Below are 23,390 nucleotides of genomic sequence, written 5' to 3'. Positions count from 1 at the left end.
ATCGCACTGTTTTCTGCACGTTGCTTGCATTTTGCAAGCATTTTATCGCGCTATCTTGCGCACCTCATCGAACTGTTTTCTGCACGTTACTTGCATTCTACACATTACTTGCATTTTGGTTGCATTTTGGTTGCATTTTGTCGCACTATCTTGCGCACCACATCCCACTGTTTTCTGCACAATACTTGCATTTTGTATGCATTTTGTCTCGCTATCTTGCGCACCTCATCGCACTTTTTTCGGCACATTACTTGCATTTTGCATGTATTTTATCGCGCTATCTTGCTCACTCATCGCACTATTTTCTGCACATTACTTGCATTTTGCATGCATTTTACCGCGCTAAATTGCGCACCTCATCGCATTGTTTTCTGCACATTACTTGCATTTTGCATGCATTTTATCGCGCTATCTTGCGCATCGCGCTATTTTGCGCTGTCACCATTACTTGCATTTTGCATGCATTTTGTCGCGCTATCTTGCGCACCTCATCGCACTGTTTTCTGCACATTACTTGCATTTTGCATGTATTTTGTCGCGCTACCTTGCGCACCTCATCGCACCTTTTTCGGCACATTACTTGCATTTTGCATGCATTTTATCACGCTATCTTGCGCGCCTCATCGCTCTATTTTCTGCACATTACTTGCATTTTGCATGCATTTTGTCGCACTATCTTGCGCACCTCATCGCACTGTTTTCTGCACATTACTGTCATTTTGCACGCATTTTATCGCTCTATCTTGCACATCGCGCTATTTTACGATGTGACCATTACTTGCATTTTGCATGCATTTTATCGCGCTATCTTGCGCATCGCGCTATTTTGCGCTGTGACCATTACTTGCATTTTGCATGGATTTTGTCGCGCCATTTTGCGCACCTCATCGTACTGTTTTCTGCATATTATTTGCATTTTGCATGCATTTTGTCGCGCTATCTTCCACACCTCATCGCACTTTTTCCGGCACATTACTTGCATTTTGCATGCATTTTATCGCGCTATCTTGCGCACCTCATCGCTGTGTTTTCTGCACATTACTTCATTTTGCATGCATTTTATCGTGCTATCTTGCGCAACTCATCGCACTGTTTTCTGCACATTACTTGCATTTTGCGTGCATTTTAACGCGCTATCTTGCGCATCGCGCTATTTTGCGCTGTGACCATTACTTGCATTTTGCATGCATTTTATCGCGCTATCTTGCGCACCTCATTGCACTGTTTTTTGCACATTACTTCCATTTTGCATGCATTTTGTCGCGCTATCTTGCGCACCTCATCGCACTGTTTTCTCCTCATTACTTGCATTTTCATGCATTTTATCGCGCTATCTTGCGCACCTCAACGCACTGTTTTCTGCACATTACTTGCATTTTGCAAGCATTTTATCGCGCTATCTTGCGCATCGCGCTATGTTGCGCCGTGACCATTACTTGCATTTCGCAGGCCTTTTATCGCGCTATCTTGCGCACCTCATCGCACTGTTTTCTGCACATTACTTGCATTTTGCATGCATTTTATCGCATTATCTTGCGCATCGCGCTATTTTGCGCTGTGACCACTACTTGTGTTTTGCATGCATTTTATCGCACTGTTTTCTGCACATTACTTACATTTTCCTTGCATTTTATCGCGCTATTTTGCGCACCTCATCGCACTATTTTCTGCACATTATTTGGATTTGGCATGCATTTTACCGCTCTATCTTGCGCACCTCATCGCACCGTTTTCTGCACATTACTTGCATTTTCCATGCATTTTATCGCGCTATCTTGCGCACCTCATCGCACAGTTTTCTACACATTACTTGCATTTTGCATGCATTTTGTCGCGCTATCTCGCCTACCTCATCGCACTGTTTTCTGCACATTACTTGCATTTTGCATGCATTTTGTCGCGCTATCTCGCGCACCTCATCGCACTGTTTTCTGCACATTACTTGCATTTTGTATGCATTTTATCGCGCTATCTTGCGCACCTCATCGCACTGTTTTCTGCACATTGCTTGCATTTTGCATGCATTTTATCACGCTATCTTGCGCATCGCGCTATTTTGCGCTGTGACCAATACTTGCATTTTGCATGCATTTTGTCGCGCTATCTTGGGCACCTCATCGCACTGTTTTCTGCACATTACTTGCATTTGGCATGCATTTTGTCGCGCTATTTTGCGCATCGCGCTATTTTGCGCTGTGACCATTACTTGCATTTTGCATGCATTTTATCGCGCTATCTTGCGCACCGCATCGCACTGTTTTCTGCACATTACTTGCATTTTGCATGCATTTTATTGCGCTATCTTACGCACCACATCGCACAGTTTTCAGCACATTACTTGCAATTTGCACGATTTTATCGCGCTAACTTGCGCATCGCGCTATTTTACGCGGTGACCATTACTTGCATTTTGGTTGCATTTTGTCACGCTATGTTGCCCATCTCATCGCACTGTTTTCTGCACATTACTTGCATTTTGCATGCATTTTGTCTCGCTACCTTGCGCACCTCATCGCACTTTTTTCGGCACATTACTTGCATTTTGCATGTATTTTATCGCGCGATCTTGCTCACTCATCGCACTATTTTCTGCACATTTCTTGCATTTTGCATGCATTTTATCGCGCTATATCGCACACCTCATCGCATTGTTTTCTACACATTACTTGCATTTTGCATGCATTTTGTCGCGCTGTCTTGCGCATCGCGCTATTTTGCGCTGTGACCATTACTTGCATTTTGCATGCATTTTGTCGCGCTATCTTGCGCACCTCATCGCACTGTTTTCTGCACATTACTTGCATTTTGCATGTATTTTGTCGCGCTATCTTGCACACCTCATCGCACCTTTTTCGGCACATTACTTGCATTTTGCATGCATTTTATCGCGCTATCTTGCGCGCCTCATCGCACTATTTTCTGCACGTTACTTGCGTTTTGCATGCATTTTGTCGCACTATCTTGCGCACCTCATCGCACTGTTTTCTGCACATTACTGGCATTTTGCACGCATTTTATCGCTCTATCTTGCGCATCGCAATATTTTGCGCTTTGACCATTACTTGCATTTTGCATGCATTTTGTCGCGCTATCTTGCGCACCTCATCGCACTGTTTTCTGCACATTTCTTGCATTTTGCATGCATTTTATCGCGCTATCTTGCGCACCTCATCGCACTGTTTTCTGCACATTACTTTCATTTTGCATGCATTTTATCGCGCTATCTTGCGCATCGCAATATTTTGCGCTTTGACCATTACTTGCATTTTGCATGCATTTTGTCGCGCTATCTTGCGCACCTCATCGCACTGTTTTCTGCACATTACTTGCATTTTCCATGCATTTTATCGCGCTATCTTGCGCACCTCATCGCACTGTTTTCTGCACATTACTTGCATTTTGCATGCATTTTGTCGCGCTATCTTGCGCACCTCATCGCACTGTTTTCTGCACATTACTTGCATTTTCCATGCATTTTATCGCGCTATCTTGCGCACCTCATCGCACTGTTTTCTGCACATTACTTGCATTTTGTCGCGCTATCTTGCGCACCTCTTCGCACTGTTTTCTGCACATTACTTGCATTTTGCATGCATATTGTCGCGCTCTCTTGCGCACCTCATCGCACTGTTTTCTGCACATTACTTGCATTTTGCATGCCTTCTGTCGCGCTATCTTGCGCACCTCATTGCACTATTTTCTTCACATTACTTGCATTTTGCATGCATATTGTCGCGCTATCTTGCGCACCTCATCGCACTGTTTTCTACACATTGCTTGCGTTTAGCATGCATTTTGTCGCGCTATTTTGCACATCGCGCTATTTTGCGCTGTCACCAATACTTGCATTTTCCTTGCATTTTATCGCGCTATCTTGCGCACCTCATCGCACTGTTTCTGCACATTACTAGCATTTTGCGTGCATTTTATTGCGTTATCTTACGCACCTCATCGCACTGTTTTCTGCACATTACTTGCATTTTCCATGCATTTTATCGCGCTATCTTGCGCACCTCATCGCACTGTTTTCTGCACATTACTTGCATTTTGCATGCATTTTGTCGCGCTATCTTGCGCACCTCATCGCACTGTTTTCTGCACATTACTTGCATTTTCCATGCATTTTATCGCGCTATCTTGCGCACCTCATCGCACTGTTTTCTGCACATTACTTGCATTTTGTCGCGCTATCTTGCGCACCTCTTCGCACTGTTTTCTGCACATTACTTGCATTTTGCATGCATATTGTCGCGCTCTCTTGCGCACCTCATCGCACTGTTTTCTGCACATTACTTGCATTTTGCATGCCTTCTGTCGCGCTATCTTGCGCACCTCATTGCACTATTTTCTACACATTACTTGCATTTTGCATGCATATTGTCGCGCTATCTTGCGCACCTCATCGCACTGTTTTCTACACATTGCTTGCGTTTAGCATGCATTTTGTCGCGCTATTTTGCACATCGCGCTATTTTGCGCTGTCACCAATACTTGCATTTTCCTTGCATTTTATCGCGCTATCTTGCGCACCTCATCGCACTGTTTCTGCACATTACTTGCATTTTGCATGCATTTTATCGCGCTATCTTGCGCATCGGGCTATTTTGCGCTGTGACCATTACTTGCATTTTCCATGCATTTTATCGCGGTATTATGCGCACCGCATCGCTCTGTTTTCTGCTCATTACTTGCATTTTGCATGCATTTTGTCGCGCTATCTTGCGCACCTCATCGCACTGTTTTCTGCACATTACTTGCAATTTGCATGCATTTTATCGCGCTATTTTGCGCTGTGACCATTACTTGCATGTTGCATGCATTTTGTCGCGCTATCTTGCGCACCTCATCGCACTGTTTTCATGCGCATTACTTTCATTTTGCACGCATTTTGTCGCGCTATCTTGCGCACCTCATCGCACTTTTTTCTGCACACTACTTGCATTTTGCATGCATTTTATCGCGCTATTTTGAGCATCGCGCTATTTTGTGCTGTGACCATTACTTGCATTTTCCATGCATTTTATCGTGGTATCTTGCGCATCACGCTATTTTGCGCTGTGACCAGTACTTGCATTTTGCATGCTTTCTGTCGCACAATCTTGCGCACCGCATCGTACTGTTTTCTGCACATTACTAGCATTTTCCATGCATTTTGTAGCACTATCTTGCGCACCTCATCGCACTTTTTTCAGCACATTACTTGCATTTTGCATGCATTTTATCGCGCTATCTTGCGCACCTCATCGCACTGTTTTCTACACATTACTTGCGTTTAGCATGCATTTTGTCGCGCTATTTTGCACATCGCGCTATTTTGCGCTGTCACCAATACTTCCATTTTCCTTGCATTTTATCGCGCTATCTTGCGCACCTCATCGCACTGTTTCTGCACATTACTTGCATTTTGCATGCATTTTATCGCGCTATCTTGCGCATCGCGCTATTTTGCGCTGTGACCATTACTTGCATTTTCCATGCATTTTATCGCGGTATTATGCGCACCTCATCGCTCTGTTTTCTGCTCATTACTTGCATTTTGCATGCATTTTGTCGCGCTATCTTGCGCATCTCATCGCACTGTTTTCTGCACATTACTTGCATTTTGCACGCATTTTGTCGCACTATCTTGCGCACCTCCTCGCACTATTTTCTGCACATTACTTCCATTTTGCTTGCATATTGTCGCGCTATCTTGCGCACCTCATCGCACTGTTTTCTGCACATTACTTGCCTTTAGCATGCATTTTGTCGCGCTATTTTGCACATCGCGCTATTTTGCGCGGTCAACATTACTTGCATTTTCCATGCATTTTATCGCGCTATCTTGCGCACCTCATCGCACTGTTTCTGCACATTACTTGCATTTTACATGCATTTTATCACGCTATCTTGCGCATCGCGATATTTTGCGCTGTGACCATTACTTGCATTTTCCATACATTTTATCGCGGTATTATGCGCACCTCATCGCTCTGTTTTCTGCTCATTACTTGCATTTTGCACGCATTTTGTCGCGCTATCTTGCGGATCTCATCGCACTGTTTTCTGCACATTACTTGCATTTTGCATGCATTTTGTCGCGCTATCTTGCGCACCTCATCGCACTGTTTTCTGCACATTACTTGCAATTTGCATGCATTTTATCGCGCTATATCGCACATCGCGCTATTTTGCGCTGTGACCATTACTTGCATTTTGCATGCATTTTGTCGCGCTATCTTGCGCACCTCATCGCACTGTTTTCTGCACATTACTTTCATTTTGCATGCATTTTGTCGCGCTATCTTGCGCACCTCATCGCACTTTTTTCTGCACACTACTTGCATTTTGCATGCATTTTATCGCGCTGTTTTGCGCATCGCGCTATTTAGTGCTGTGACCATTACTTGCATTTTCCATGCATTTTATCGTGGTATCTTGCGCATCACGCTATTTTGCGCTGTGACCAGTACTTGCATTTTGCATGCTTTTTGTCGCACTATCTTGCGCACCGCATCCCACTGTTTTCTGCACATTACTTGCATTTTCCATGCATTTTGTAGCGCTATGTTGCGCACCTCATCGCACTTTTTTCAGCACATTACTTGCATTTTGCATGCATTTTATCGCGCTATCTTGCGCCCCTAATCTCACTTTTTTCAGCACATTACTTGCATTTTGCATGCATTTTATAGCGCTATCTTGCGCACCTCATCGCACTGTTTTCTGCTCATTACTTGCATTTTGCGTGCACTTTATCGCGCTATCTTGCGCACCTCATTGCACTGTTTTCTGCACATTACTTGCATTTTCCGAGCATTTTATCGCGCTATCTTGCGTACCTCATCGCACTATTTTCTGCACATTACTAGCATTTTGCACGCATTTTGTCGCGCTATCTTGCGCACCACATCGCACTGTTTTCTACACATTACTTGCATTTTGCATGCATTTTGTCGCGCTATCTTGCGCTCCTCCTCGCACTGTTTTCTGCACATTCCTTGCATTTTGCATGCATTTTCTCGCTATCATGCGCTCCTCGTCGCACTGTTTTCTGCACATTACTTGCCTTTTGCATGCATTTAATCGCGCTACCTTGCACACCTCATCGCACTGTTTTATGCACATTACATGCATTTTGCATGCATTTTATCGCGCTATCTTGCGCATCGCAATATTTTGCGCTTTGACCATTACTTGCATTTTGCATGCATTTTGTCGCGCTATCGTGCGCACCTCATCGCACTGTTTTCTGCACATTACTTGCATTTTCCAGGCATTTTATCGCGCTATCTTGCGCACCTCATCGCACTGTTTTCTGCACATTGCTTGCATTTTGCATGCATTTTATCACGCTATCTTGCGCATCGCGCTATTTTGCGCTGTGACCAATACTTGCATTTTGCATGCATTTTGTCGCGCTATCTTGGGCACCTCATCGCACTGTTTTCTGCACATTACTTGCATTTGGCATGCATTTTGTCGCGCTATTTTGCGCATCGCGCTATTTTGCGCTGTGACCATTACTTGCATTTTGCATGCATTTTATCGCGCTATCTTGCGCACCGCATCGCACTGTTTTCTGCACATTACTTGCATTTTGCATGCATTTTATTGCGCTATCTTACGCACCACATCGCACAGTTTTCAGCACATTACTTGCAATTTGCACGATTTTATCGCGCTAACTTGCGCATCGCGCTATTTTACGCGGTGACCATTACTTGCATTTTGGTTGCATTTTGTCACGCTATGTTGCCCATCTCATCGCACTGTTTTCTGCACATTACTTGCATTTTGCATGCATTTTGTCTCGCTACCTTGCGCACCTCATCGCACTTTTTTCGGCACATTACTTGCATTTTGCATGTATTTTATCGCGCGATCTTGCTCACTCATCGCACTATTTTCTGCACATTTCTTGCATTTTGCATGCATTTTATCGCGCTATATCGCACACCTCATCGCATTGTTTTCTACACATTACTTGCATTTTGCATGCATTTTGTCGCGCTGTCTTGCGCATCGCGCTATTTTGCGCTGTGACCATTACTTGCATTTTGCATGCATTTTGTCGCGCTATCTTGCGCACCTCATCGCACTGTTTTCTGCACATTACTTGCATTTTGCATGTATTTTGTCGCGCTATCTTGCACACCTCATCGCACCTTTTTCGGCACATTACTTGCATTTTGCATGCATTTTATCGCGCTATCTTGCGCGCCTCATCGCACTATTTTCTGCACGTTACTTGCGTTTTGCATGCATTTTGTCGCACTATCTTGCGCACCTCATCGCACTGTTTTCTGCACATTACTGGCATTTTGCACGCATTTTATCGCTCTATCTTGCGCATCGCAATATTTTGCGCTTTGACCATTACTTGCATTTTGCATGCATTTTGTCGCGCTATCTTGCGCACCTCATCGCACTGTTTTCTGCACATTTCTTGCATTTTGCATGCATTTTATCGCGCTATCTTGCGCACCTCATCGCACTGTTTTCTGCACATTACTTTCATTTTGCATGCATTTTATCGCGCTATCTTGCGCATCGCAATATTTTGCGCTTTGACCATTACTTGCATTTTGCATGCATTTTGTCGCGCTATCTTGCGCACCTCATCGCACTGTTTTCTGCACATTACTTGCATTTTCCATGCATTTTATCGCGCTATCTTGCGCACCTCATCGCACTGTTTTCTGCACATTACTTGCATTTTGCATGCATTTTGTCGCGCTATCTTGCGCACCTCATCGCACTGTTTTCTGCACATTACTTGCATTTTCCATGCATTTTATCGCGCTATCTTGCGCACCTCATCGCACTGTTTTCTGCACATTACTTGCATTTTGTCGCGCTATCTTGCGCACCTCTTCGCACTGTTTTCTGCACATTACTTGCATTTTGCATGCATATTGTCGCGCTCTCTTGCGCACCTCATCGCACTGTTTTCTGCACATTACTTGCATTTTGCATGCCTTCTGTCGCGCTATCTTGCGCACCTCATTGCACTATTTTCTTCACATTACTTGCATTTTGCATGCATATTGTCGCGCTATCTTGCGCACCTCATCGCACTGTTTTCTACACATTGCTTGCGTTTAGCATGCATTTTGTCGCGCTATTTTGCACATCGCGCTATTTTGCGCTGTCACCAATACTTGCATTTTCCTTGCATTTTATCGCGCTATCTTGCGCACCTCATCGCACTGTTTCTGCACATTACTAGCATTTTGCGTGCATTTTATTGCGTTATCTTACGCACCTCATCGCACTGTTTTCTGCACATTACTTGCATTTTCCATGCATTTTATCGCGCTATCTTGCGCACCTCATCGCACTGTTTTCTGCACATTACTTGCATTTTGCATGCATTTTGTCGCGCTATCTTGCGCACCTCATCGCACTGTTTTCTGCACATTACTTGCATTTTCCATGCATTTTATCGCGCTATCTTGCGCACCTCATCGCACTGTTTTCTGCACATTACTTGCATTTTGTCGCGCTATCTTGCGCACCTCTTCGCACTGTTTTCTGCACATTACTTGCATTTTGCATGCATATTGTCGCGCTCTCTTGCGCACCTCATCGCACTGTTTTCTGCACATTACTTGCATTTTGCATGCCTTCTGTCGCGCTATCTTGCGCACCTCATTGCACTATTTTCTACACATTACTTGCATTTTGCATGCATATTGTCGCGCTATCTTGCGCACCTCATCGCACTGTTTTCTACACATTGCTTGCGTTTAGCATGCATTTTGTCGCGCTATTTTGCACATCGCGCTATTTTGCGCTGTCACCAATACTTGCATTTTCCTTGCATTTTATCGCGCTATCTTGCGCACCTCATCGCACTGTTTCTGCACATTACTTGCATTTTGCATGCATTTTATCGCGCTATCTTGCGCATCGGGCTATTTTGCGCTGTGACCATTACTTGCATTTTCCATGCATTTTATCGCGGTATTATGCGCACCGCATCGCTCTGTTTTCTGCTCATTACTTGCATTTTGCATGCATTTTGTCGCGCTATCTTGCGCACCTCATCGCACTGTTTTCTGCACATTACTTGCAATTTGCATGCATTTTATCGCGCTATATCGCACATCGCGCTATTTTGCGCTGTGACCATTACTTGCATGTTGCATGCATTTTGTCGCGCTATCTTGCGCACCTCATCGCACTGTTTTCATGCGCATTACTTTCATTTTGCACGCATTTTGTCGCGCTATCTCGCGCACCTCATCGCACTTTTTTCTGCACACTACTTGCATTTTGCATGCATTTTATCGCGCTATTTTGAGCATCGCGCTATTTTGTGCTGTGACCATTACTTGCATTTTCCATGCATTTTATCGTGGTATCTTGCGCATCACGCTATTTTGCGCTGTGACCAGTACTTGCATTTTGCATGCTTTCTGTCGCACAATCTTGCGCACCGCATCGTACTGTTTTCTGCACATTACTAGCATTTTCCATGCATTTTGTAGCACTATCTTGCGCACCTCATCGCACTTTTTTCAGCACATTACTTGCATTTTGCATGCATTTTATCGCGCTATCTTGCGCACCTCATCGCACTGTTTTCTACACATTACTTGCGTTTAGCATGCATTTTGTCGCGCTATTTTGCACATCGCGCTATTTTGCGCTGTCACCAATACTTCCATTTTCCTTGCATTTTATCGCGCTATCTTGCGCACCTCATCGCACTGTTTCTACACATTACTTGCATTTTGCATGCATTTTATCGCGCTATCTTGCGCATCGCGCTATTTTGCGCTGTGACCATTACTTGCATTTTCCATGCATTTTATCGCGGTATTATGCGCACCTCATCGCTCTGTTTTCTGCTCATTACTTGCATTTTGCATGCATTTTGTCGCGCTATCTTGCGCATCTCATCGCACTGTTTTCTGCACATTACTTGCATTTTGCACGCATTTTGTCGCACTATCTTGCGCACCTCCTCGCACTATTTTCTGCACATTACTTCCATTTTGCTTGCATATTGTCGCGCTATCTTGCGCACCTCATCGCACTGTTTTCTGCACATTACTTGCCTTTAGCATGCATTTTGTCGCGCTATTTTGCACATCGCGCTATTTTGCGCGGTCAACATTACTTGCATTTTCCATGCATTTTATCGCGCTATCTTGCGCACCTCATCGCACTGTTTCTGCACATTACTTGCATTTTACATGCATTTTATCGCGCTATCTTGCGCATCGCGATATTTTGCGCTGTGACCATTACTTGCATTTTCCATACATTTTATCGCGGTATTATGCGCACCTCATCGCTCTGTTTTCTGCTCATTACTTGCATTTTGCACGCATTTTGTCGCGCTATCTTGCGGATCTCATCGCACTGTTTTCTGCACATTACTTGCATTTTGCATGCATTTTGTCGCGCTATCTTGCGCACCTCATCGCACTGTTTTCTGCACATTACTTGCAATTTGCATGCATTTTATCGCGCTATATCGCACATCGCGCTATTTTGCGCTGTGACCATTACTTGCATTTTGCATGCATTTTGTCGCGCTATCTTGCGCACCTCATCGCACTGTTTTCTGCACATTACTTTCATTTTGCATGCATTTTGTCGCGCTATCTTGCGCACCTCATCGCACTTTTTTCTGCACACTACTTGCATTTTGCATGCATTTTATCGCGCTGTTTTGCGCATCGCGCTATTTAGTGCTGTGACCATTACTTGCATTTTCCATGCATTTTATCGTGGTATCTTGCGCATCACGCTATTTTGCGCTGTGACCAGTACTTGCATTTTGCATGCTTTTTGTCGCACTATCTTGCGCACCGCATCCCACTGTTTTCTGCACATTACTTGCATTTTCCATGCATTTTGTAGCGCTATGTTGCGCACCTCATCGCACTTTTTTCAGCACATTACTTGCATTTTGCATGCATTTTATCGCGCTATCTTGCGCCCCTAATCTCACTTTTTTCAGCACATTACTTGCATTTTGCATGCATTTTATAGCGCTATCTTGCGCACCTCATCGCACTGTTTTCTGCTCATTACTTGCATTTTGCGTGCACTTTATCGCGCTATCTTGCGCACCTCATTGCACTGTTTTCTGCACATTACTTGCATTTTCCGAGCATTTTATCGCGCTATCTTGCGTACCTCATCGCACTATTTTCTGCACATTACTAGCATTTTGCACGCATTTTGTCGCGCTATCTTGCGCACCACATCGCACTGTTTTCTACACATTACTTGCATTTTGCATGCATTTTGTCGCGCTATCTTGCGCTCCTCCTCGCACTGTTTTCTGCACATTCCTTGCATTTTGCATGCATTTTCTCGCTATCATGCGCTCCTCGTCGCACTGTTTTCTGCACATTACTTGCCTTTTGCATGCATTTAATCGCGCTACCTTGCACACCTCATCGCACTGTTTTATGCACATTACATGCATTTTGCATGCATTTTATCGCGCTATCTTGCGCATCGCAATATTTTGCGCTTTGACCATTACTTGCATTTTGCATGCATTTTGTCGCGCTATCGTGCGCACCTCATCGCACTGTTTTCTGCACATTACTTGCATTTTCCAGGCATTTTATCGCGCTATCTTGCGCACCTCATCGCACTGTTTTCTGCACATTACTTGCATTGTGCATGCATTTTGTCGCGCTCCGCTATCTTGCACACCTCAGCGCGCTATTTTGCGCTGTGACCATTACTTGCATTTTGCACGCATTTTGTCGCGCTATCTTTCGCACCTCATCGCACTGTTTTCTGCACATTACTCACATTTTGCATGCATTTTGTCGCGCTATCTTGGGCACCTCGTCGCACTTTTTTCTGCACATTACTTGCATTTTGCATGCATTTTGTCGCACTATTTTGCGCATCGTGATATTTTGCGCAGTGACCATTACTTACATTTTCCATGCATTTTGTCGCGCTATCGTGCGCACCTCATCGTGCTGTTTTCTGCATATTACTTGCATTTTGCTTGCATTTTGTCACGCTATCTTGCGCACCTCATCGCACTATTTTCTGCACATTACTTGCATTTTGCATGCATTTTGTCGCGCTATCTTGCGCACCTTATCGCACAGTTTTCTGCACATTACACTTTATTTTGCATGCATTTTGTCGCGCTATCTTGCACACCTCATCGCACTTTTTTCTGCACATTACTTGCATTTTGGATGCATTTTATCGCGCTATTTTGCGCATCGCGCTATTTTGCGCTGTGACCATTACTTGCATTTTCCATGCATTTTATCGCGCCATCTTGCACACCTCATCGCACTGTTTTCTACACATTACTTGCATTTTGCATGCATTTTATCGCGCTATCTTGCGCACCTCATCGCACTGTTTTCTGCACATTACTTGCATTTTGCATGCATTTTATCGCGCTATCTTGCGCACCTCATCGCACTGTTTTCTGCACATTACCTGCATTTTCCATGCATTTTATCGCGCTATCTTGCGCACCTCATCGCACTGTTTTCTGCACATTACTTGCATTCTGCATGCATTTTGTCGCGCTATCTTGCGCACCTCATCGCACTTTTTTCGGCACATTACTTGCATTTTGGATGCGTTTTATCGCGCTATTTTGCGCGTCACGCTATTTTGCGCTGTGACCATTACTTGCATTTTCCATGCATTTTGTCGCGCTATCTTGCGCACCTCATCGCACTGTTTTCTGCACATTACTTGCATTTTGCATGCATTTTCACGCGCTATCTTGGGCACCTCATCGCACTGCTTTCTGCACATTACTTGCGTTTTGCAAGCATTTGTTCGCGCTATCTTGCATACCTCATGGCACTGTTTTCCGCACATTACTTGCATTTTCCATGCATTTTATCGCGCTATCTTGCGCACATCATCGCACTGTTTTCTGCACATTACTTGCATTTTGCATGCATTTTGTCGCGCTATCTTGCGCACCTCATCGCACTGTTTTCTGCACATTACTTGCATTTTGCATGCATTTTATAGTGCTATTTTGCGCATCGCGCTGTTTTGCGCTGTGACCATTACATGCATTTCCATGCATTTTGTCGCGCTATCTTGCGCATCTCATCGCACTGTTTTCTGCACATTACTTGCATTTTGCATGCATTTTATCGCGCTATCGTGCGCATCGCGCTATTTTGCGATGTGACCATTACTTGCATTTTGCATGCATTTTATCGCGCTATCTTGCGCACCTCATCGCACTGTTTTCTGCACAGTACTGGCATTTTCCATGCATTTTATCGCTATCTTGCGCACCTCATCGCACTGTTTTCTGCACATTACTTACATTTTGCATGCATTTTGTCGCGCTATCTTGTGCACCTCATCGCACTGTTTTCTGCACATTACTTGCATTTTGCATGCATTTTGTCGCGCTACCTTGCGCAACTCATCGCACTGTTTTCTGCACATTACTTTCATTTTGCATGCATTTTGTCGCGCTATCTTGCGCACCTCATCGCACTTTTTTCTGCACACTACTTGCATTTTGCATGCATTTTATCGCGCTATTTTGCGCATCGCGCTATTTTGTGCTGTGACCATTACTTCCACTTTTAATGCATTTTATCGCGGTATTTTGCGCATCGCGCTATTTTGAGCTGTGACCAGTACTTGCATTTTGCATGCTTTTTGTCGAGCTATCTTGCGCACCGCATCGCACTGTTTTCTGCATATTACTTTAATTTTGCATGCATTTTGTAGCGCTATCTTGCGCACCTCATCGCACTTTTTTCAGCACATTACTTGCATTTTGCATGCATTTTATCACGCTATCCTGCGCACCTCATCGCACTATTTTCAGCACATTACTTGCATTTTGCAAGCACTTTATCGGGCTATCTTGCGCACCTCAACGCACTGTTTTCTGCACACTACTTGCATTTTGCATGCATTTTATCGCGTTATCTTGCGCTCCTCATCGCACTGTTTTATGCACATTACTTGCATTTTGCATGCATTTTATCGCGGTATCTTGCGCACCTCATCGCACTGTTTTCTGCACATTACTTACATTTTGCATGCATTTTATCGCGCTATCTTGCGCATCGCAATATTTTGCGCTTTGACCATTACTTGCATTTTGCATGCATTTTGTCGCGCTATCTTGCGCACCTCATCGCACTGTTTTCTGCACATTACTTGCATTTTTCATGCATTTTATCGCGCTATCTTGCGCACCTCATCGCACTGTTTTCTGCACATTACTTGCATTTTGCATGCATTTTGTCGCGCTATCTTGCGCACCTCATCGCACTGTTTTCTGCACATTACTTGCATTTTCCATGCATTTTATCGCGCTATCTTGCGCACCTCATCGCACTGTTTTCTGCACATTATTTGCATTTTGTCGCGCTATCTTGCGCACCTCATCGCACTGTTTTCTGCACATTACTTGCATTTTGCATGCATATTGTCGCGCTCTCTTGCGCACCTCATCGCACTGTTTTCTGCACATTACTTGCATTTTGCATGCCTTCTGTCGTGCTATCTTGCGCACCTCATCGCACTATTTTCTGCACATTACTTGCATTTAGCATGCATTTTGTCGCGCTATTTTGCACATCGCGCTATTTTGCGCTGTCACCAATACTTGCATTTTCCTTGCATTTTATCGCGCTATCTTGCGCACCTCATCGCACTGTTTCTGCACGTTACTTGCATTTTGCATGCATTTTATCGCGCAATCTTGCGCATCGGGCTATTTTGCGCTGTGACCATTACTTGCATTTTCCATGCATTTTATCGCGGTATTATGCGCACCGCATCGCTCTGTTTTCTGCTCATTACTTGCATTTTGCATGCATTTTATCGCGCTATCTTGCGCACCTCATCGCACTGTTTTCTGCACATTACTTGCATTTTGCATGCATTTTGTCGCGCTATCTTGCGCACCTCATCGCACTGTTTTCTGCACATTACTTGCATTTTCCATGCATTTTATCGCGCTATCTTGCGCACCTCATCGCACTGTTTTCTGCACATTATTTGTATTTTGTCGCGCTATCTTGCGCACCTCATCGCACTGTTTTCTGCACATTACTTGCATTTTGCATGCATATTGTCGCGCTCTCTTGCGCACCTCATCGCACTGTTTTCTGCACATTACTTGCATTTTGCATGCATTTTGTCGCGCTATCTTGCGCACCTCATCGCACTGTTTTCTGCACATTACTTGCAATTTGCAAGCATCTTATCGCGTTATATCGCACATCGCGCTATTTTGCGCTGTGACCATTACTTGCATTTTGCATGCATTTTGTCGCGCTATCTTGCGCACCTCATCGGACTGTTTTCTGCACATTACTTTCATTTTGCACGCATTTTGTCGCGCTATCTTGCGCACCTCATCGGACTTTTTTCTGCACACTACTTGCATTTTGCATGCATTTTATCGCGCTATTTTGCGCATCGCGCTATTTTGTGCTGTGACCATTACTTGCATTTTCCATGCATTTTATCGTGGTATCTTGCGCATCACGCTATTTTGCGCTGTGACCAGTACTTTCATTTTGCATGCTTTTTGTCGCACTATCTTGCGCACCGCATCGCACTGTTTTCTGCACATTACTTGCATTTTCCATGCATTTTGTAGCGCTATCTTGCGCACCTCATCGCACTTTTTTCAACACATTACTTGCATTTTGCATGCATTTTATCGCGCTATCTTGCGCACCTCATCGCACTGTTTTCTACACATTACTTGCGTTTAGCTTGCATTTTGTCGCGCTATTTTGCACATCACGCTATTTTGCGCTGTCACCAATACTTGCATTTTCCTTGCATTTTATCGCGCTATCTTGCGCACCTCATCGCGCTGTTTCTGCACATTACTTGCATTTTGCATGCATTTTATCGCGCTATCTTGCGCATCGCGCTATTTTGCGCTGTGACCATTACTTGCATTTTCCATGCATTTTATCGCGGTATTATGCGCACCTCATCGCTCTGTTTTCTGCTCATTACTTGCATTTTGCATGCATTTTGTCGCGCTATCTTGCGCATCTCATCGCACTGTTTTCTGCACATTACTTGCATTTTGCACGCATTTTGTCGCACTATCTTGCGCACCTCCTCGCACTATTTTCTGCACATTACTTGCATTTTGCATGCATATTGTCGCGCTATCTTGCGCACCTCATCGCACTGTTTTCTGCACATTACTTGCCTTTAGCATGCATTTTGTCGCGCTATTTTGTACATCGCGCTATTTTGAGCTGTCACCATTACTTGCATTTTCCATGCATTTTATCGCGCTATCTTGCGCACCTCATCGCACTGTTTCTACACATTACTTGCATTTTACATGCATTATATCGCGCTATCTTGCGCATCGCGATATTTTGCGCTGTGACCATTACTTGCATTTTCCATACATTTTATCGCGGTATTATGCGCACCTCATCGCTCTGTTTTCTGCTCATTACTTGCATTTTGCATGCATTTTGTCGCGCTATCTTGCGCATCTCAACGCACTGTTTTATGCACATTACTTGCATTTTGCATGCATTTTGTCGCGCTATCTTGCGCACCTCATCGCACTGTTTTCTGCACATTACTTGCAATTTGCATGCATTTTATCGCGCTATATCGCACATCGCGCTATTTTGCGCTGTGACCATTACTTGCATTTTGCATGCATTTTGTCGCGCTATCTTGCGCACCTCATCGCACTGTTTTCTGCACATTACTTTCATTTTGCATGCATTTTGTCGCGCTATCTTGCGCACCTCATCGCACTTTTTTCAGCACACTACTTGCATTTTGCATGCATTTTATCGCGCTATTTTGCGCATCGCGCTATTTTGTGCTGTGACCATTACTTGCATTTTCCATGCATTTTATCGTGGTATCTTGCGCATCACGCTATTTTGCGCTGTGACCAGTACTTGCATTTTGCATGCTTTTTGTTGCACTATCTTGCGCACCGCATCCCACTGTTTTCTGCACATTACTTGCAAATTCCATGCATTTTGTAGCGCTATTTTGCGCACCTCATCGCACTTTTTTCAGCACATTACTTGCATTTTGCATGCATTTTATCGCGCTATCTTGCGCACCTAATCGCACTTTTTTCAGCACATTACTTGCATTTTGAATGCATTTTATCGCGCTATCTTGCACACCTCAACGTACTGTTTTCTGCACATTACTTGCATTTTGCGTGCACTTTATCGCGCTATCTTGCGCACCTCATTGCACTGTTTTCTGCACATTACTTGCATTTTCCGAGCATTTTATCGCGCTATCTTGCGTACCTCATCGCACTATTTTCTGCACATTACTAGCATTTTGCACGCATTTTGTCGCGCTATCTTGCGCACCACATCGCCCTGTTTTCTACACATTACTTGCATTTTGCATGCATTTTGTCGCGCTATCTTGCGCTCCTCCTCGCTCTGTTTTCTGCACATTCCTTGCATTTTGCATGCATTTTCTCGCTAACTTGCGCTCCTCGTCGCACTGTTTTCTGCACATTACTTGCCTTTTGCATGCATTTAATCGCGCTATCTTGCGCACCTCATCGCACTGTTTTATGCACATTACATGCACTTTGCATGCATTTTATCGCGCTATCTTGCGCATCGCAATATTTTGTGCTTTGACCATTACTTGCATTTTGCATGCATTTTGTCGCGCTATCTTGCGCACCTCATCGCACTGTTTTCTGCACATTACTTGCATTTTGCATGCATTTTATCGCGCTATCTTGCGCACCTCATCGCACTGTTTTCTGCACATTACTTGCATTTTGCATGCATTTTCACGCGCTATCTTGCGCACCTCATCGCACTGCTTTCTGCACATTACTTGCGTTTTGCAAGCATTTGTTCGCGCTATCTTGCATACCTCACGGCACTGTTTTCTGCACATTACTTGCATTTTCCATGCATTTTATCGCACTATCTTGCGCACATCATCACACTGTTTTCTGCACATTACTTGCATTTTGCATGCATTTTATCGCGCTATCTTGCGCACCTCATCGCACTGTTTTCTGCACATTACTTGCATTTTGCATGCATTTTATAGTGCTATTTTGCGCATCGCGCTGTTTTACGCTGTGACCATTACATGCATTTTCCATGCATTTTGTCGCGCTATCTTGCGCATCCCATCGCACTGTTTTCTGCACATTACTTGCATTTTGCATGCATTTTGTCGCGCTATCTTGCGCACCTCATCGCACTGTTTTCTGCACATTACTTGCATTTTGCATGCATTTTATAGTGCTATTTTGCGCATCGCGCTGTTTTGCGCTGTGACCATTACATGCATTTTCCATGCATTTTGTCGCGCTATCTTGCGCATCTCATCGCACTGTTTTCTGCACATTACTTGCATTTTGCATGCATTTTATCGCGCTATCGTGCGCATCGCGCTATTTTGCGATGTGACCATTACTTGGATTTTGCATGCATTTTATCGCGCTATCTTGCGCACCTCATGGCACTGTTTTCTGCACATTACTGGCATTTTCCATGCATTTTATCGCGCTATCTTGCGCACCTCATCGCACTGTTTTCTGCACATTACTTACATTTTGCATGCATTTTGTCGCGCTATCTTGTGCACCTCATCGCACTGTTTTCTGCACATTACTTGCATTTTGCATGCATTTTGTCGCGCTACCTTGCGCACCTCATCGCACTGTTTTCTGCACATTACTTTCATTTTGCATGCATTTTGTCGCGCTATCTTGCGCACCTCATCGCACTTTTTTCTGCACACTACTTGCATTTTGCATGCATTTTATCGCGCTATTTTGCGCATCGCGCTATTTTGTGCTGTGACCATTACTTCCACTTTTAATGCATTTTATCGCGGTATTTTGCGCATCGCGCTATTTTGAGCTGTGACCAGTACTTGCATTTTGCATGCTTTTTGTCGAGCTATCTTGCGCACCGCATCGCACTGTTTTCTGCATATTACTTTAATTTTGCATGCATTTTGTAGCGCTATCTTGCGCACCTCATCGCACTTTTTTCAGCACATTACTTGCATTTTGCATGCATTTTATCGCGCTATCTTGCGCACCTCATCGCACTATTTTCAGCACATTACTTGCATTTTGCAAGCACTTTATTGGGCTATCTTGCGCACCTCAACGCACTGTTTTCTGCACATTACTTGCATTTTGCATGCATTTTATCGCGTTATCTTGCGCTCCTCATCGCACTGTTTTATGCACATTACTTGCATTTTGCATGCATTTTATCGCGGTATCTTGCGCACCTCATCGCACTGTTTTCTGCACATTACTTGCATTTTGCATGCATTTTATCGCGCTATCTTGCGCATCGCAATATTTTGCGCTTTGACCATTACTTGCATTTTGCATGCATTTTATCGCGCTATTTCGCCCATCGCGCTATTTTGTGCTGTGACCATTACTTGCATTTTCCTTGCATTTTATCGTGGTATCTTGCGCATCACGCTATTTTGCGCTGTGACCAGTACTTTCATTTTGCATACTTTTTGTCGCACTATCTTGCGCACCTCATCGCACTGTTTTCTGCACATTACTTGCATTTTGCATGCATATTGTCGCGCTCTCTTGCGCACCTCATCGCACTGTTTTCTGCACATTACTTGCATTTTGCATGCCTTCTGTCGTGCTATCTTGCGCACCTCATCGCACTATTTTCTGCACATTACTTGCATTTTGCATGCATATTGTCGCGCTATCTTGCGCACCTCATCGCACTGTTTTCTACACATTGCTTGCGTTTAGCATGCATTTTGTCGCGCTATTTTGCACATCGCGCTATTTTGCGCTGTCACCAATACTTGCATTTTCCTTGCATTTTATCGCGCTATCTTGCGCACCTCATCGCACTGTTTCTGCACATTACTTGCATTTTGCATGCATTTTATCGCGCAATCTTGCGCATCGGGCTATTTTGCGCTGTGACCATTACTTGCATTTTCCATGCATTTTATCGCGGTATTATGCGCACCTCATCGCTCTGTTTTCTGCTCATTACTTGCATTTTGCATGCATTTTGTCGCGCTATCTTGCGCATCTCATCGCACTGTTTTCTGCACAATACTTGCATTTTGCATGCATTTTGTCGCGCTATCTTGCGCACCTCATCGCACTGTTTTCTGCACATTACTTGCAATTTGCATGCATTTTATCGCGTTATATCGCACATCGCGCTATTTTGCGCTGTGACCATTACTTGCATTTTGCATGCATTTTGTCGCGCTGTCTTGCGCACCTCATCGGACTGTTGTCTGCACATTACTTTCATTTTGCACGCATTTTGTCGCGCTATCTTGCGCACCTCATCGCACTTTTTTCTGCACACTACTTGCATTTTGCATGCATTTTATCGCGCTATTTCGCCCATCGCGCTATTTTGTGCTGTGACCATTACTTGCATTTTCCTTGCATTTTATCATGGTATCTTGCGCATCACGCTATTTTGCGCTGTGACCAGTACTTTCATTTTGCATGCTTTTTGTCGCACTATCTTGCGCACCGCATCGCACTATTTTCTGCACATTACTTGCATTTTCCATGCATTTTGTAGCGCTATCTTGCGCACCTCATCGCACTTTTTTCAGCACATTACTTGCATTTTGCATGCATTTTATCGCGCTATCTTGCGCACCTAATCGCACTTTTTTCAGCACATTACTTGCATTTTGAATGCATTTTATCGCGCTATCTTGCACACCTCAACGTACTGTTTTCTGCACATTACTTGCATTTTGCGTGCACTTTATCGCGCTATCTTGCGCACCTCATTGCACTGTTTTCTGCACATTACTTGCATTTTCCGAGCATTTTATCGCGCTATCTTGCGTACCTCATCGCACTATTTTCTGCACATTACTAGCATTTTGCACGCATTTTGTCGCGCTATCTTGCGCACCACATCGCCCTGTTTTCTACACATTACTTGCATTTTGCATGCATTTTGTCGCGCTATCTTGCGCTCCTCCTCGCTCTGTTTTCTGCACATTCCTTGCATTTTGCATGCATTTTCTCGCTAACTTGCGCTCCTCGTCGCACTGTTTTCTGCACATTACTTGCCTTTTGCATGCATTTAATCGCGCTATCTTGCGCACCTCATCGCACTGTTTTATGCACATTACATGCACTTTGCATGCATTTTATCGCGCTATCTTGCGCATCGCAATATTTTGTGCTTTGACCATTACTTGCATTTTGCATGCATTTTGTCGCGCTATCTTGCGCACCTCATCGCACTGTTTTCTGCACATTACTTGCATTTTGCATGCATTTTATCGCGCTATCTTGCGCACCTCATCGCACTGTTTTCTGCACATTACTTGCATTTTGCATGCATTTTCACGCGCTATCTTGCGCACCTCATCGCACTGCTTTCTGCACATTACTTGCGTTTTGCAAGCATTTGTTCGCGCTATCTTGCATACCTCACGGCACTGTTTTCTGCACATTACTTGCATTTTCCATGCATTTTATCGCACTATCTTGCGCACATCATCACACTGTTTTCTGCACATTACTTGCATTTTGCATGCATTTTATCGCGCTATCTTGCGCACCTCATCGCACTGTTTTCTGCACATTACTTGCATTTTGCATGCATTTTATAGTGCTATTTTGCGCATCGTGCTGTTTTACGCTGTGACCATTACATGCATTTTCCATGCATTTTGTCGCGCTATCTTGCGCATCCCATCGCACTGTTTTCTGCACATTACTTGCATTTTGCATGCATTTTGTCGCGCTATCTTGCGCACCTCATCGCACTGTTTTCTGCACATTACTTGCATTTTGCATGCATTTTATAGTGCTATTTTGCGCATCGCGCTGTTTTGCGCTGTGACCATTACATGCATTTTCCATGCATTTTGTCGCGCTATCTTGCGCATCTCATCGCACTATTTTCTGCACATTACTTGCATTTTGCATGCATTTTATCGCGCTATCGTGCGCATCGCGCTATTTTGCGATGTGACCATTACTTGGATTTTGCATGCATTTTATCGCGCTATCTTGCGCACCTCATGGCACTGTTTTCTGCACATTACTGGCATTTTCCATGCATTTTATCGCGCTATCTTGCGCACCTCATCGCACTGTTTTCTGCACATTACTTACATTTTGCATGCATTTTGTCGCGCTATCTTGTGCACCTCATCGCACTGTTTTCTGCACATTACTTGCATTTTGCATGCATTTTGTCGCGCTACCTTGCGCACCTCATCGCACTGTTTTCTGCACATTACTTTCATTTTGCATGCATTTTGTCGCGCTATCTTGCGCACCTCATCGCACTTTTTTCTGCACACTACTTGCATTTTGCATGCATTTTATCGCGCTATTTTGCGCATCGCGCTATTTTGTGCTGTGACCATTACTTCCACTTTTAATGCATTTTATCGCGGTA

This window comes from Camellia sinensis, chromosome 5 (assembly GCF_055761805.1).
Source record: "Camellia sinensis isolate YWXY chromosome 5, ASM5576180v1, whole genome shotgun sequence".
Classification (NCBI taxonomy): domain Eukaryota; kingdom Viridiplantae; phylum Streptophyta; class Magnoliopsida; order Ericales; family Theaceae; genus Camellia; species Camellia sinensis.
The sequence above is the reverse complement of the archived record's forward strand: the minus strand, read 5'-3'. Positions refer to the sequence as shown.